Raw genomic sequence first — 16,667 nt, forward strand, 5'->3', positions numbered from 1 at the left:
CAGTGAGGGCTATGGAATCACAATTTTTTGCAAAGGAGAGGGGGGGGCTCGATGCTAGGATGGTAGACAAGTGAAAATGAGTGTGAATGAGCTCCTCCATGTGATTTTATAATTTTCTTTTGGTGTTTAAGCGATTAATGAGGTAGGATGGCCCACCTTACCAATTCACTTTATTTTTGAGTTTTGTAGCCTTAGGACCTGTTCTTGTAACTTTAGAACCTTAGGAAAATTATTACATATAAAAACATAAATTACATTTGAAATCAAGTGTTATTGAACAAATTTACCTATTGCCACTCCTCACTTGCCAGATTTATACGTGAAATGATTGATTTTGTGACCTTAATCCTAATGACCTAATGGTGACACTAAGCTGAATGGAGACCATGATGATTTGACTGAAGTGATTTTAATGACGTTTTCATGATGGTAGACTCAACTAAGTGATGAAAGTGACTGACATATGAAATTCTTGAGAGAGTGGAAATAGCCCTAGACACACTAGCCAGTGACCAAATTTTTATTTGAAGACTCACTGAAATGACAAAACATTGACTTGACACCCTAACAACACCTTGTAAGAGAACATTTGATCTTTGGTGATAGGCTGAATTGACTCACACTAACAACATCTACTTATGATCATTCACAGAATGCACCGGATGTCAGTATGTCATTTGACGGTGGAGAGGACAAATTCTTCATTGAACATCCACTTGATTTTTCATCTGCTTTTTTTGGAAACGCAGAGGGTGAACATTCTTGCTTCTCATCTACCCCTCTGTGTAATTCATCAAATGATGTGTGATTCATCAAATCATGAGGATGCCGACAAACATCCTAAATTTTCTGATCTTGGTTATCGTGATCTCTGTACTTCTTCATCTGATCATGATGTCGATTCAAGCGTTGCTAATATGTCTAAGACACTAGTCTCCGATGATCTATCTATTGACGAAGTCGAAACCCCATAGGTTGTCAAGGAACTTCAGCTTGAGCTGATGGTTATGTGAGGCTGTCACTGTCTTGAGGTTAGTCCCACTTCTGATTAGAAAATTTGCGAAACACTCGAGACTCCTCATCACTCATATGTATGCACTGAAGATAAATCCAAGACACATATTTTGCTTCGTCCACCAAAATCACATGATCCCATTGCTTGCGCACTAGAGGAATCATTCACAACAAGTACACTTGAAAGGCATAAGTTGTCTATTTTTCTCATGTTTTCTTGTCTTCCACAGTCAAGAGAGTGCATATGTTTAGAATCAGTACGCAAAATTTCACAACAACATGTTAATTCCACAGAATGTCTACCTTGTGCATTCAGTCTTTTCTTTTCTATGGATGTTTTATAACTCAGAGCATGTTGGTGTTCATTGTTATATCTTTTTTGTTTGCTGGTTCACTTGACTGTGCTTCTCGCAAACCATCCCTTCACCAACATGGGCCAACCAATGCGCCGGTGGCTACATTGGAAATATCACTTCACGTGAATAGGCCCCTGCACTGTTTAGCGTAGGAGTAGGAGTAGTCTTTGCTTCTTTCTTTGCTTTGATTTTTGGTTTTCATACTTGTTTTCCTTCTTTCTTGGTTTGTTTTTCTTGCTTGATTTCTTTTCTTACTAGTTTTTCTTTCCCTTTACTTCTGCTTTTTGCTTTTTTTCTTTCTTTTTCTTTCTTGTACCCATAGGTTATCCTCTCGTGAAACCGTGTTTGGATCTCGAGACAATTCCGGAGAATATAAGAGGATTTGCATAGCTATCAACATATGGTTATCTGTTTTCCTCTCTCTTTATGAGGAACTTGTTGTCTTGAGTCGATGATGCCTTGATGGAAAATACGTTCTATTCAGAGTGAGTCTTGGTGAAAACACAACTCTTGCACTCTAACTAGCACCACCTACTCTAGTCTGTTGTTTTGGGTGAACCCTTGTCAGCTCAGTCAAGTAGAGTAAGGTGGGGGGGGGGGGGGGGGGGAGACTTAAAAATTATGTTAGAGGTATACATAACATACTTCTTTGAAGGAAAAACCTCTTCTGCTCTCAATAATTTGGGGTCCCTCTTCCGCCTCTGAAGTAAATAAGTGCCTAAGCACGGTTCTTTAAAAAATGAAAAATGAAAATATGAAAAATATGAAATTTTTTGAAAAAATGAATAGTGTGAAAGAAGAGAATGGCTTCCTGTGCAGATAGGTGATGCAAGTAACTTCGTTGGGGTACCGACCAAGCTTGCTAGCAGTGGAGCATTGCTTGTGCTCCTACGTGACTCCATCGGGGTACTGTCTAGGCCTGCTGGAAGCGGAGCAACACTAGAGATGAAACTTAAACTCTGACTGTCATATTACTTGTGCAACAATATACCCCTCATCCCTAATTGAAACAACTAGGTTGACTGGGCTTGGAATGTGTGTTGGCCGATCAAGAGAATGGTAGGGACTACATCTTTCACAAAATATGGTGCAAAAACCATCACGATCGAAGAATTGAGCAATACTTCTGGAAGGGTTAGACTCGCTTTTCACAAAAAAAAAGGTCCATACAGAGAGTTGGAGTTCTACTAGTGTGTCACCAAGTGTTGAAGCAGCTACAACCACCCTCCAAAATTTTGGCTCGCATGCAAATTTCAGAGCCTACCTCAAATCCTGTGATTGATTATCCTTGGTTGCTTGTTTGTGCGATGATGATTTCAAGCTCCCCTCCTTGATCTTAAGAATTGTAAGTGTTCTCATCTTCATGCAACATGTGTCATATTTGGTCAGAGGGGATGTTGTTTGTCATACAAAGGGAATGTTGTCTTGCTTCAAAGGAATTGTATGCATATGAGTGGTTGTCATCACATAGACATGTTTCACACTCACCTCATGTACTCATGTCACGAAGGTTGTTGCATCAAGAAAAGTATGTCTTATGTATTCTGGATGGTGTATGTTGTGTCACAAAGTGTCCGTGTGCGATCACAGTCAAGTCCTATCAATGTTTTCATATATCTCACACTTAACCATTTTCCCAAGCAACGTAGGGTCATCCAGCTTCCAAGAACTATGCGCTTTGTTTCTGTAACCATCAAGCTTCCTCCCTTGCCTGTTGAAACCCCGCAGTGTGCAGAGACACCAACCTCCCTTGCCTACTAAAACACCGGAGCCCGTAGAGGCCCCAACCAGCACTGCTCTCCAGAAATGCGTAGAACAGTCCAGCTACAATGCACTCATAATTTGTGCAGAGGTGTCCTCCCAGGACTCTGTCCCATAGTAGTTCCCTAAGCCTCAAATCTCGCAGTGTTTTCCTAGTTGTCTTGTCTATCTTGCATGCAAAAACTGCGCAAATGGGCCTCCCAGGGTCTCATTCCAGCAGCAGTCATTGTTCACTGAAATTGCTCAGATCTACCTCTAAATGACTACAAGAAAAGATGACATGCTTAAATTTCTTCCAAGGAGTTGAGGTGAAGGACCAAGGAACCAAGTAATCAAAAATATCAAGACCGCATGCAAACTGCGTCGGATGCATGATCATCTTGGGGGTAAGTATGGTAAGTAAAGAACATCTTCTGAAGTACACCTCTTAGTCAAGTTTGCAGGATTGTCATTGTCATATCATCCTGTCCTCAGTAACATGCATGTGCGCAAACACAAGAAGTCATCTCATGTGTTTCTTCTACATGTCTTGCTTCTTTTTCACTTGTTTGACCAACTGTCATATCTCGCATGTTGATTGCTATGTCACACTTGAAACCATGTTCTAGTCGTGCACAAGGTCTTCGCTTTGTGTGTACATGTCATGTTTGCTATGTCAACATCTATCACACTCACACGCGAAGTTGTATGCATTGTCACATAAGCGTCATCGTCGTTGTTCATCGATCCATCACAAGCGTCGCGCTTGTCGCTTGCACCATTGGTCAGTCATCTTGAGCATATGTTGTCTTGATGGTTTGAGGCATATTTTCGTCGAGTTATGTTGAGTTTGTGTTCGCAAAAGTAGGGTATGCACAAATTCACTCGCTCACAGACTTAGTCATTTTTCTGAAGTTTTATCGACTAGATCACCCTCTAACAGTCCGACCTTCACCCTGCAATCGACTTGATTGACTGTCACTCAGAACAATGCAAAATTTTCCAACAAGCCATTTCAATTTGCACTACCCTCAAGCTGATGAATCAACCCTCCTTCTGGTCAACCAGAGAGTTTGACCAGGCAGTGACCTTGGGACTCACTCCCCTAAAAAATTGTGCAGAAGCTGCAGACCTTTCTTGCTCCACTGACTAAAAAAATTGTGTAGACAGGCCTGACAGACACGAAGTGTCCATCCCTATCTCCCCTCAAGAATTGTGCAGTTTTTCCATCTAGTCACCCAGACAACCGATCGATTGATCACCCAGAAAATTGCGTAGAATTCTAAGAAAACCCATCAATAGTTCATCACCTCGCTCATCTTAGAAACTACGCAGAGGTGCCCAGTAGGTAGCCTCCCAGCATTTGCATATTTTTTGACTCCAACAAACCCCGTAGCCCACTGCCAACTCCCTCCAAGAATGATCTGATATTCACCCTATGAGTGACATGAGTTAAAGATTTATTAAACTAAGGTATTACAGACTCATGTGATGGTGTGTGTTCTGTGTTATTGAAGCAACGGATCGATTAGATTGCCAATACACATACAATAAAATGGAAAGACAACAGAGAAATACAGTAAGCATACATAAAGACACAAGCAATTTTAATAAGGAGTTCACCCTATTCTCCAGGGCTACATCTCTAGTCCAGCTTTCAGTGGTGGCCTTGTTTTATTGTGCCTTTAAGTAGAGAAATTGCAATACAGGGACTCAATGTGAGTTCTCCTGAAGTAGGTTTTGCTTGGCAAGGTGGTTCTTGGATTCCCCAATCCACTTGAGTACACAGACTTCTTCTTCCTACCAGCTCTGTGACCTTCTGGTCTACAGTGGAAAGAGCCAATTGTGATGCTTAGTCCCGGACATATTCCTCTATGGGATGGCTTGAGTCTTCAAGTTCTCTGGTGCTCAATGTTGCCTCTAGTCAACTCAGCCCTCTATCTCTTCTACTTTGGTTTACTGTTCTATGTGTTCAGTCCTCCCCTCTGGGTTCACTCTTCCACTTCTTTCGTCTCTTGACTTCTGTCTCTCCTGACTAATTTGACTGTCTCTGTTCATGTCTTTAGCCATTCGATCCCTATGCCTGTTCGGTTCCTCTTCTGCCTCTACCTCTTCACCTTCTGCAGCTACACTTGGAGTTCCTGGTTCGGCGTCATCATGAACACTCAGGGAGTGGCAACTTGTCCTCCTCTAAATGGCGCCAGCCTACTTCGTCGATTCATTTCTTCAGTTACGTCGTGGATGCATTCTTCCTCCACCGTGGCGATCAAACGGATTCCAAATCCCTTCTAAAATGCGGCTTAATTCTCTATCGGTTCCACTTCCTCCATTGGGCACAATCTCAGTTGTTCGATCTCGGCCCTCCAGGTCTGATGCCATACGCACGTTTCACGCAGTTGACTTGCTCGACCGATAGTGCGCAATCAACAACGGTTTTCTCTCACCTCCACCTGCCACGTGTCGATCGCTGTATGGAATCACTCCGCTCTCGTCCAAAACTTCTTACCGTTTAATGGCTCCCTGATCAAAACCACCGGTTTTCCAGAGCGCAGGTCCCTCCTTGTACGTTTAGCTCCTTTTCATTTTTCGCATGTGGTCCTCCGGTTCCCAACATGACCGAGTGCTCGGGCTTCCTCCATTTCGGCCCTATTCACCCAACGATGCGTGATTAGTACTAGGCGCTAATCGCTTATCAAAATCCACCTCTGTTTCCCGATTCGGGGCTCCCAGGGGCTACTTTGACCTCCCGCGCAGTCTCCATGGGCCTCGGTCAACGCGCTTTGACCGAGGTCCTCGTCGTTCCGCACTGGCTGCCATTGTCACTAGTTCAGGGTGTTTTTGATCGCTATTTTGGATTCTTTAGAGATTTTTTCTGACCTGATACAGTCATGGTTCTTTGACAGTCTTCTATGGATCCAATTCGAATCACGGCCTTCCCACTGAAAAAGGTTTTGGACCACCAAAAGTTGGTTTTCAAGCATCGACTAAGTGAGGATACTGTTTCTTCACTTGTCCAATCTCAATCCACTTTGCGCTGCTTGGCTTTGAACCTTTGAGCCCAATCCTGAGGTATTCGACATTTCTCTTGTGCGTCGTCCTTACCTTCTTGTCCAGTACTATGTCTTCCTGCAACTCATTGAGGTATTTAGGTAGCAGGTCATCAATAGAAGGCAATTGACTTTGCTCTTCAGGGTCCTCAATCATTGAAGGTTCAAACAATCTCAACCAATCTACATTTACGACTGAGTAGATGTGCATGTAAGCTGGTAAATAAAGGCGAAAAGCATTTTCACCAATCTTCTCAAGTATCCTAAAAGGTCCATACCTGATGGGCTTTAGCTTTTTACCTTCACCTTGCATCCTGTCCTTGCTGATATACAGCCAAACTTGGTCTCCAACTTGAAAACCATGCTCCATCCGATGGTTATCATGCCTAGCCTTATACTTGGCTTGGCTCTTTTCCAGTTGTTCCTGTACTGCCTGGTGGATCTCCTGGATCTATTCAATGAACCTAGTTGCCTTGTCCACATCACTGTGTCCATCAACCATGGTATCTTTACCAAAGACAAAATCCAAAGGAGACCTTGGTGTGAAACCAAAATAGGTCGCAAAAGGAGATCTCTATATACACGAGTGCTTGGCTCTATTGTAAGCATGCTGCACATAACACAAGTGCTCATCCCAAAGCTTAGGATGTTTGCTGCAATAAGCTCTCAGTAACTGGATCACTGTCCTGTTTACTACTTCTGTCTGGCCATCTGTTTGTGGATGAAAAGCTGTGCTTTTCTTTAGTTTGGTGTCCATCAGTTGCCACAAACTTGACCAAAACTTCCCCACAAATCAAGTGTCTCGATCAGACACAATGGAAGTGGGTAATCCAAAATGAACCCATACATGTTCAAAGAACAATTTTGCAGTCTGTTCAGCTGTAATATGTTTATTACAAGGTATCAAAATACACATTTTTCTAAACCTATCCACAAAAACATATAGATAATCATGAACTTTCCTAGATTTAGGCAGTCCTCCAACAAAATCCATGGAAACACTTTCCCAACGGTGAGAAGGAACTAGCAATGGAGTGTACAAGCCTAGTTTTTTGTTGCTGGGCTTGCTTTTAGCACACATGGCACACCCTCTTACATATCTAGAAACTGTCTTGTTCATTTTCGGTCAATAGCAGAACCTTTGCAACTGTTTTACTTACCTAAAAGTGACCTGATGTCAGAGAAGTGTGTGCTTCCCTAATTATCTTTATCCTATCAGTTTGTGGAATGCAGAGTTTCCCACCATGATATAAGAGTCGTTCCTTCACATGATAGTCCAATTCTTCTACTCTTTCGCCTTGACTCAAAGTTTCATATACATCTTTAAAGTCCATATCCTGAGCATATTATTCTATGTAGCTTTCATGTAGCACAGAATTATGCTTAAGTATGGTGGATGCATTTATAATGGGTCTAGATAACATGTCTGCAACCTTGTTATGTATGCCCTTTTTATATCTGATGACCAAATGAAACTGTTGTAGAAAACCCATCCATTTGTAATGTCTTGATTGCTGCAACTTAGTTTGGGAGTGTAGATATTGAAGTGGCTGATGATCAATATGTATTACTGTCTCCTTGCCCATTAAATAATGTTTCCACTTTTTCACACTCTAAACTAATGCATACAATTCTTTATCATATGTAGGATAGTTAACTATTGCAGGATTAAAAGTCTCAGAATGATAACATATGGGTTTACCGTGCTGTGTCAACACTGCTCCCATGGCATAGTCACTGGCATCAATTTGGATCTCAAATGGCCTTTGTAGATCTGGTAGTGTTAGTACAGGTGATGTACTAATTTTCTCTTTCAAGGTGTCGAAGGCTTTTTGATGTTTGCCTCCCCACTGAAACACCTTATTCAATCCTGTTAAAGCATGTAAGGGAGTTGCAATCGAGGAGAAGTTAGAAATGAAATTCCTCCAATATTGTGCTACTCCTAAGAAGCTTCTCACTTCTGTAGCAGACCTGGGTTTAGGCCAGTTCACAATGACTGCCACTTTAGAGGGATCTATTTTTAATTCACCTCCCCCTACTATATGACCCAAGTAGTTTAGATATGTTTTGCCAAATTCACATTTTGAGAGTTTAACATAAAGTTTTTCTCTTTTCAAAACATCTAATGCCTTCTTAACATGCTTTAAATGTTATTACCATGTTTTACTAAAAATCAAATGTCATCCAGATACATAATAACAAAATCATCAAGAAAAGGTCTGAGTACATCATTCATTAATCTCATGAAAGTAGCAGGAGCATTAGTTAAGCCAAAAGGCATAACTAGCCATTCATACAATCCCTGCTTTGTTTTGAAAGTAGTCTTCCATGCATCTTGCTCTGCAACTCTGACCTGATGGTATCCACAGTGCAAATCCAGCTTGGTGAAATAAACAACTTCCTTTAATTGATCTAAAAGATCATCTATACGAGGAAGGGGATAACAATTTTTGATTGTTATCTTATTCAGTGCTCGGTAATCAATGCACATTCTCCAAGGGCCATCTTTCTTTCTCACCAAAATGATTGGTGACCCACATGGTGATGTGCTAGGCCTAATGAAGCCCTTCTCGAGCAACTCCTGCACCCGCTTCTTGATTTCAGCATTCTCTAAAGCAGACAACCTGTACATCCCAATGTTAGGCAATGGAACATCTTGCTGCAAAATAATATCATGTATTATTCCCTTTTTGGGTGGCAGACCTTTAGGTTCTTGAAACAAGACATCATACTCTGAAACAACCTTTTCTATATCAGCTTTCTGTTTAGCATTACAACCCTCAAATACATTGGTTTTATCAGGTTTCTTTTCCTTTACAACCATCAGTAAGAATTGTTTACATGAATTTATCATTATTTTCATCTATCCTGAGTTTATGAGAGTATAATTATTCTTGAGCTTATGAGCTCTTACAAAGTATTCGATTCCATCTTTAACAAGTAGATACTTGTTCTCAGCACTATAGAAAATAGCCTTTCTATCATACAAGTAAGGGATTCATAAAACAATTCCACATACATCCAAAGGAATTATGTCTAACTCAACCTCATCTACAAATGTTGACCCAAAAGAAAACTTGAGTTTGCACTGTCTAGTCACTTGTAGTTGTGATTTATCATTCAACCATCCTAATGGGTATGGTTTCTTGTGAGGTGTAGTTGCTAATCCCAATTTCTTTACAATTGCTTCAGAAATCAAATTTACTTGTGAGCCACTATCAAACAAAGTATCAATCTTTTGATTTTGGAAATAACTCGAATGTGGAAAAGCTCATGTCTTTTTCTCTCATTTTCTTCATCAATAACAGATTGAGCAGAATTACTAGTAGATGCTTCAGAATTCTTACCTTTTATACCTGTGGCTGCTATAGTTGTTTCATCTCCCGAGTCTGACCCAAAATCTTTCTGAATAGTTGCAGCTGTCTTCTTCTTCTTTCCCTTGGACTTCTTAGGTCTCAACTCTGGATGCAAAATCCAACAATGCTCATCATCATGCCCATCCTTTTTATAGTGAGTGCATGAAGCTTTGGCTTTCTGTGCAGTGTTAGCCTTCCTTGCTTTCCATTTCTGTTTTCTTTTCTCCTTGCTCTTGCTTACAGTGGGTTGGGATGGTCCCCCAAATTCTGGATTTCCATTCTTTCCTCTAGCTTCTAGATGAGTAGCTTGTACAAATACCTCATCTATACTAGTGGGATTAAACATGAGGATGGTATGCCTCATGTAGCTGTGTAGACCACCAATGTACTTCAAAAGAGTCTCTGGTGAGTCTAATGAGATACCCAACATCAATTCTCTCTTTCTGAATTCTTGAGTATACCCTTGCACACTTTGCCCCTTCAACTATCGAAGGGTTTTCCAACTCATCATGGCTTGTTGCATGTAGGCCAATGGATAGAACTGCTTTTTGATTGCAGAAACAAAGTCACTCCAGATGGAGATGGTCTTACCATGTATTTTCATATCAGCTTGGGTTCTGCCTTCCCACCAAACCAAGGTAGTGCCTCCTAGGCGTAGGCTTGCCAGCTGAATCTTACTCTTGTCTGAGTTTATGTTCTGTACCCTGTAATACACATCAATTTGTCTAATCCAATTTTCCAACTTTTCAGCATTCAGTTCTCCATCATATATAGGCAAATAAAATTTAACATCTAGCTTAATCAAAGATGCTTTCTTATTATGCATAGGGCTATTAGGAGGTGTGAGAAAGCTTTCCTCTTTCCCCTTTCCTTTGGAGTGGTCATGGCAGTGAGACTCATCTTCTTCTTTATCTTGTTTAGAACCTAATGAATCTTCAACCTTTTGCTTTCTAAAGTCTCTGTACATTTCTTCTACCATAGACTTTATAGCTAGGAAACTCTCTATGAATTGAGGGTCTGGCCCTACAGAACCTTCCTCTGACATTGTCTTCCGAGAATAGACTCTCCCAATTTCAGGATTAGTTTCCACCAACTCTCCTTCTCCTAATTTGAGCTTTGATCTTGTGAGAATTCACAAGCTAAACCAACACAAGCTTTTCTAACCTTACAACCTAGAGATCTGATACCACTTGATCTGATATTCACCCTATGGGTGACATCAGTTAAAGATTTATTAAACTAAGGTATTACAGACTCATGTGCTGGTGTGTGTTCTGTGTTATTGAAGCAACAGATTGATCAGATTTCCAATACACAAACAATAAAATGGAAAGACAGTAGAGAAATACAGTAAGCATACATAAAGACATAAGAAATTTTAATAAGGAGTTCACCTTATTCTCCAGGGCTACATCTCCGGTCCAGCTTTCAATGGTGGCCTTTTTTATTGTGCCTTTAAATAGAGAAATTACAATACAGGGACTCAATGTGAGTTCTCCTGAAGCAAGTTTTGCTTGGCAGGGTGGTTCTTGAATTCCCCAAGCCACTTGAGTACACATAATTCTTCTTCCTACCAGCTCTGTGACCTTCTGGTCTACAGTGGAAAGAGAAAAATGTGATGCTCAGTCCCAGACAGATTCCTCTATGGGATGGCTTGAGTCTTCAAGCTCTCTGGTGCTTGATGCTGCCTCTGGTCAGCTCGGCCCTCTGTCTCTTCTTGGTAGAGGGAAAAACTCCCCTAGGGCTTTTTGGGTGAAACCCTAGCAGACTGAAAGTTGTCTATTCAAAGAAACATGCATTCATACAGCCATTATGCTATTATAAGCAAATTCTATGATAAGGGTACGTACCTTTAGTCCTACGTTTGAGAAGGCCTTTAGGGTCCAAACCCTTCTTGGAGTTCCCTTCTTCTCTTTTGTCCTGCAAAACAAACAATTCAAAGAACACAACAGGACATGGAAAAAAACTTATAAAGAAACCATCTTCATGTTACAAAGAAAGGTAGTTAGTTATGAAATCCAAACAACCATTTACACATGAATTCAAAACATGAATATCAATAACATAAAGAGGATTCAATTCGGGAACCAAGACATGTGTTTCTTTTATTATAGACAAATAAAGTACATAAAAAGGAATATGTTCACCTGAGTCACCTTCAGCAGGCTCCAAGCAAAGCTTCCTTCCGGATCCGTTCCAGCCTCAAGCCTCTAACAAAACTCCTTCCATGACTCTCTCCATGATGTCATAAATAGTGGATGAACATCAACACACAAGGAAACAAAGGTTTCCTGTACAAAATGGGGGAAGTGCAGAAGGCACAAGGGACTTCAGACCTGGTCAAAGGGAAAATCTCAGCATAATAACCTTTCTCTCTATTCTCTCCTCCCTTAGGCCTTCCCTTTGAGGTCTTTTTATACCATCTCCAAAGTAGTTTTTTAGTTAGGAGTTGGTTGGGAACAGTTGGGCCACGGGCACTAACAGGTGATCAGAAGGTAAAACCCGCGATCTCCGCCCGAAAAGAAAGAATTTTATATTTTTTTAAGTGTTTTAATACATGCACGCGGGTTGGATATACACAGACCCGCGTATACACGCGTTTCACTCAGGGCAATGTCGCGTATAAGGAATAAAACACTGTTTTTTTTAAATTTTAGGACCAGGTTTGGAAGGAGGGGTTGCCCTAGGCCATGAGTACAGCATCACAAACCATAAGAGTGAGATTTGGAGCTATAACAGATGCCCCCTAATATATGAGGTCAGAAGGGGTACATGATGGCCGAAATATATTATGCGAGTACATGGAAAGGAAGTCTGTCAAAAACCGAGGAGGACTTCACCAGAATTCAGCCTGCCAAGCCACCAAAGGAGATCAGAAAGAAACACTGTCTGAGGCGGGCATACCCATGCTCAGAAAAAGTAAAGCATGTCCGCATATCAAGTACAAGCGGATCCACTAAGTATACAAGTATAAATGACTGAAAAATACATAATGGATCATCTGATCATAATGAACAAGTACATGTCTGAATATCACATATAAGACTGTCAATGATGCTGAAAGATGCAACGGATCACTGATATCAAGGACTGATCCCAAAAGGTACCAACTGAACATGATGGAATAGGATGGTACTACACTGCAAACTCAGGTGCCAGCATATAGAATGTCGTCGTGACTAACTGCAACATATAAAGTGGAGTGGTATCAACTAGCAGCAACAGGAGCAATTGTCAAGTGAACCAATGAATGCTGATACAACCTGAGGTCTTCACCGACCGCCGTGGTACATTTCTACACCATGGGAATAAATGATCTGAAGTCGACCATGTGAGAAATCGTTTGATTATCGGTCATTGATGTATACCGTTAACAAACGCGAGACTACTCACCGATAATGATAATGAGCGTCAAGGTACCCAGTACAATCTAACAAGTGTGAATAGATGAGCTGGAGTCGAACACCTGTAAGAATCTATCGATCAGGAGACAATGATGGTTTCCCACTGTCGATAGCGAAGGATCTGCCACTAATGACTACAAACCCCAAGGTACTGCCAAATGGACTCTAGATCTTTGCCCCAGAGCAATGAGTCGAAGTCGATAGGGAAAGATCCGCTAGAAGGAAGGCATTAAGGCATCCTCCATCAATCTAGCGCGAGTGTAACCCGTAGGCCAATAATGTGGAAGGAATCGGACGAAAAAGATGTAGTAACCCAACCGAAGTACGTTTCCGGCGTACACAAGATGTGGCTAGCGCACGGCAGAAACCCTCTGAACCAACCAATAATGAAAGCCGACACAGAGGTGAGGTATCCACCAATAGGGTCAAATGGAAACCAAGGTACTGCACGAATCCCAATGTGTGATAATGTAAGCTGATGTCGAACACAAGGGAAACCACTCAGTCAAAGACCCATGATACTGATCGATGCTGAGCACAAGGTGACCTATCAATAATGAAAATAGGGCCAGGGTGCGGCTCTAGGCCTGTCCTCAGAGCAAGGTGTCGTCGTCGATAAGGACAAGACCCGCCAGCAAGAAGTCAATGGGGACCTTCTCAAACCGGCACGAGTAAAGGACCAATATAACTGATGTGATGATAGACATGACACTGACAACCAGGGATGGCCGACTGAAAAATGAGTCAAGAGACACCGCAGAGAGGCCGACTCAGGCTAACTTTCCTTGAACAAAAGCACAACTCAATGTGACTATGTGGCAGCATATGATGACTTTGTATAAGTTCGCCATGCAGGAGGCACGAATGAACCCTCCATATGATTGGAAGAGATAACCAATCGGGGGAGAACTAACTCAATAACAAGGTTATGGCGTACCTAAGTCAAACTAAATCCCACCCATGCGGAGGAGACTTTGTTTTGAGTGCTTTGTTCAAGGGCGACACGACTGACTCTAGCTGCCAACAATAAATGGAAATAATGTCCCGTTCCCGCTCTTTTTGGAATATTTAATTTTTTTGTCTTTTTCTGTTAAGCCGGAAAAAGAATAAAAGAATGCTATGGTACAGTGGAAAGAGCGAGTGTCGGTGAAACAGATGATCTAGTTCCCGGGACGGGAACGTTCCTATGCTCAATGCAGGGAGGTGAACACTGGTCAGTGACACTCAAAGGTATGCTCCTTCCACGGGTCAAGGTGTGTCAAGCTGTAGAATTCAAAGGTATGCAAGGTTGATTTTGCAGACGTCATGGTCAAAAGTTGGCTTAAACACGAGTCCAAGTGAAGCCGGCTCTAGGCCAAAAGGTGCAAGTGGTCAACATGCAATGCAGTAGTACAACTCAGCACAAAGGAGCCTCTAGGGTATAAGGCCAGAACAAAGCAGAGAAGCTAGAGGAATGAGTCTTCAACGCATAAGTCATGGCGGGACTATAGAGGACTCCCGAGCCTACTCAAATCGGAGCAGCATGGGCAAAAAATGTCAGTGAGGTGCTAACTAGGATGCCCATGTAAAGGATGGCTCTACCATCGTGTCATGATTTAAAGAATCGGCGAGTGAAGATGGCTTGCGAACCATAACACGATGGGATCGACCATATGGCAGATGTATCGGTCAAATGGAGGCTAGTATGCATAATGTAACGGAAAAGTGGTGTCCCTAACCTATATGCCAGTGAGAACATGATACCTGCCATGACGGGTCAGCAGTCATGGAACCGTCTCGAACTGTCGAAAAACGTCCAAAATGTCCTGAAAAACAAACCAATCTCGACATTCCAAGCTCCCAAGTTAAAAGTCACATGAGGCCAAACAAAATAAAATTTTGAAAAAATTTTGCATTTTCAAAACTTATAAAAAGCATTTTGGACTCACCATTTTTACCATTTGAGTTTGAGAGCAAAAGATTTGGAGCAAAAGGAGCAATCTTCCGACAGCCAGATTCAACTGTTCAAATTCGTCGAATACCTCCAGGTAACCCTTATACTTAGCTTGCAATTGATTGTGATAGTTTTTAAGATTTATGATTGAGGTTTCACCGTTGAACTTTTGTCAAAAATTCGCTCGCGGCGTATACGCGGGTTGGTAATATTGAACCCGCGTATACGCGAGCCCTACACGCGACTGTGTGCAAAGGGACCCGCGTATACGCCGCGAATCATTTTAAACAAAAACTAACGGTTTAAACTCAATTTTTTTCTCAGGATGCCTATCACGTGGCGTGAAAGAGAACATGCAGCGGTAGACAATGAAGTTATGAACAGTCCAGAAGCATTGGATGCACTTCGGGGATGCGGTTTGCTTAAATTTTTCAAATTGCCAAATATGAAAGCGAACACGCGATTGCTCGAGATGCTCATTGATTATTGGGATGTCGATGAGGAAGCTTTTATGATCGATCAGATGCCACTCAGGGTAGAAGTGGAGTACATCTATTTTATCACGGGCCTTTCCCGAAGGGGAGAGGTAGTACAGTCCCGGGGCAGGTCACGGAGTGCCCTCTCTATAGAGGACTATGTACAGATATACTGCCCTGGACATCCCAAGAAGGTTGGGAGCCAGATTTCCATTACACATGTGGCGAGTTTGTCACTTAGGATAATCCTATTTACCATGGCTCGGGTGAACGGATCATCCTCTCTGCATCAGGCGTCACGGCAAAACATGAGCGTGGCAGTTGACTGTCTTACTACTGTGTTTGACTGGTGTACTCCTCTTCTGGCCAACATGAAGAGCCAGCTCACTTCTATCAGGAGGGGTCAGACTAAAAACTTTGGCTATGGAAGCATCTTGTGCACTTTCTTTTTCGAGAAGGTTCCCGCACTCCGCCCCAGGGTAGCAGTTTCCATCAGCACCCCACGCGATCCACGCATGGGCCGGTGGGCTGATCTGATGAAACGTCTGGGGGGTGGGGACATCCCAAGGACTGCATTTGACGATGACTTCTTCACCTGGTGGGATCAGCAGATCATCGCCGTGGATGACTACCCCTATGCTGGACTGGATTTCTGAGGAGATCCTGATTTAGCGTTGCCACCAAATGCAGCATGGGGCGAGATCGGTAAGATTTTTTGATTTTATGATTTTTTTGGATTTTTTCAAATATAATGATGAATTTTAAAAAATATTTTTTGATGATATTCAAATGACTGATATGATGATCATGTTCCAGACGTTGGGCCTGTACGACCAGATGGATTCCCGCGGCATGGACGGCGTGGCCGAGGAGCCGAAGAGGCGGCTGCTGATACAGAACTGACTCTAAACAACGTCCAGCGACACTTGGCGAGACTGAGTTGCCGAGTACCGATGGCCGTCATAGAGGACCTTCCTCCGGATATGCAGCGTCATGTGGTTGGCATGCCACGTGACTGGGTTCGCATCTTTCAGCGTGTGGCCACTGCTATAGTGACATACTTAGACGCTCATCCTGAGCCGAGGCATTAGATATGCCGGACATGATTATGGGCATTTGAGTCCCAATTTTGTATATTTTTGGACACACATATGTACACTCGAGACGCTTTACGATATATATATATATATATATATATATATATATAGAGTTTGACTTTTTGATGTGTGATTTTATTGTGATGAATGATTAATATGCCAGTCTAATGCTTGATTAGCGATAGAATAAGCTAACCAATTATGAGATCTTGGAATATGCAAATAATTAATATAAGTAAATGAT

The sequence above is a fragment of the Pinus tabuliformis genome, chromosome 3_2 (assembly GCF_031772625.1).
Source record: "Pinus tabuliformis cultivar Carrire ecotype Pingquan chromosome 3_2, CPIR1, whole genome shotgun sequence".
In the NCBI taxonomy this organism is placed as follows: domain Eukaryota; kingdom Viridiplantae; phylum Streptophyta; class Pinopsida; order Pinales; family Pinaceae; genus Pinus; species Pinus tabuliformis.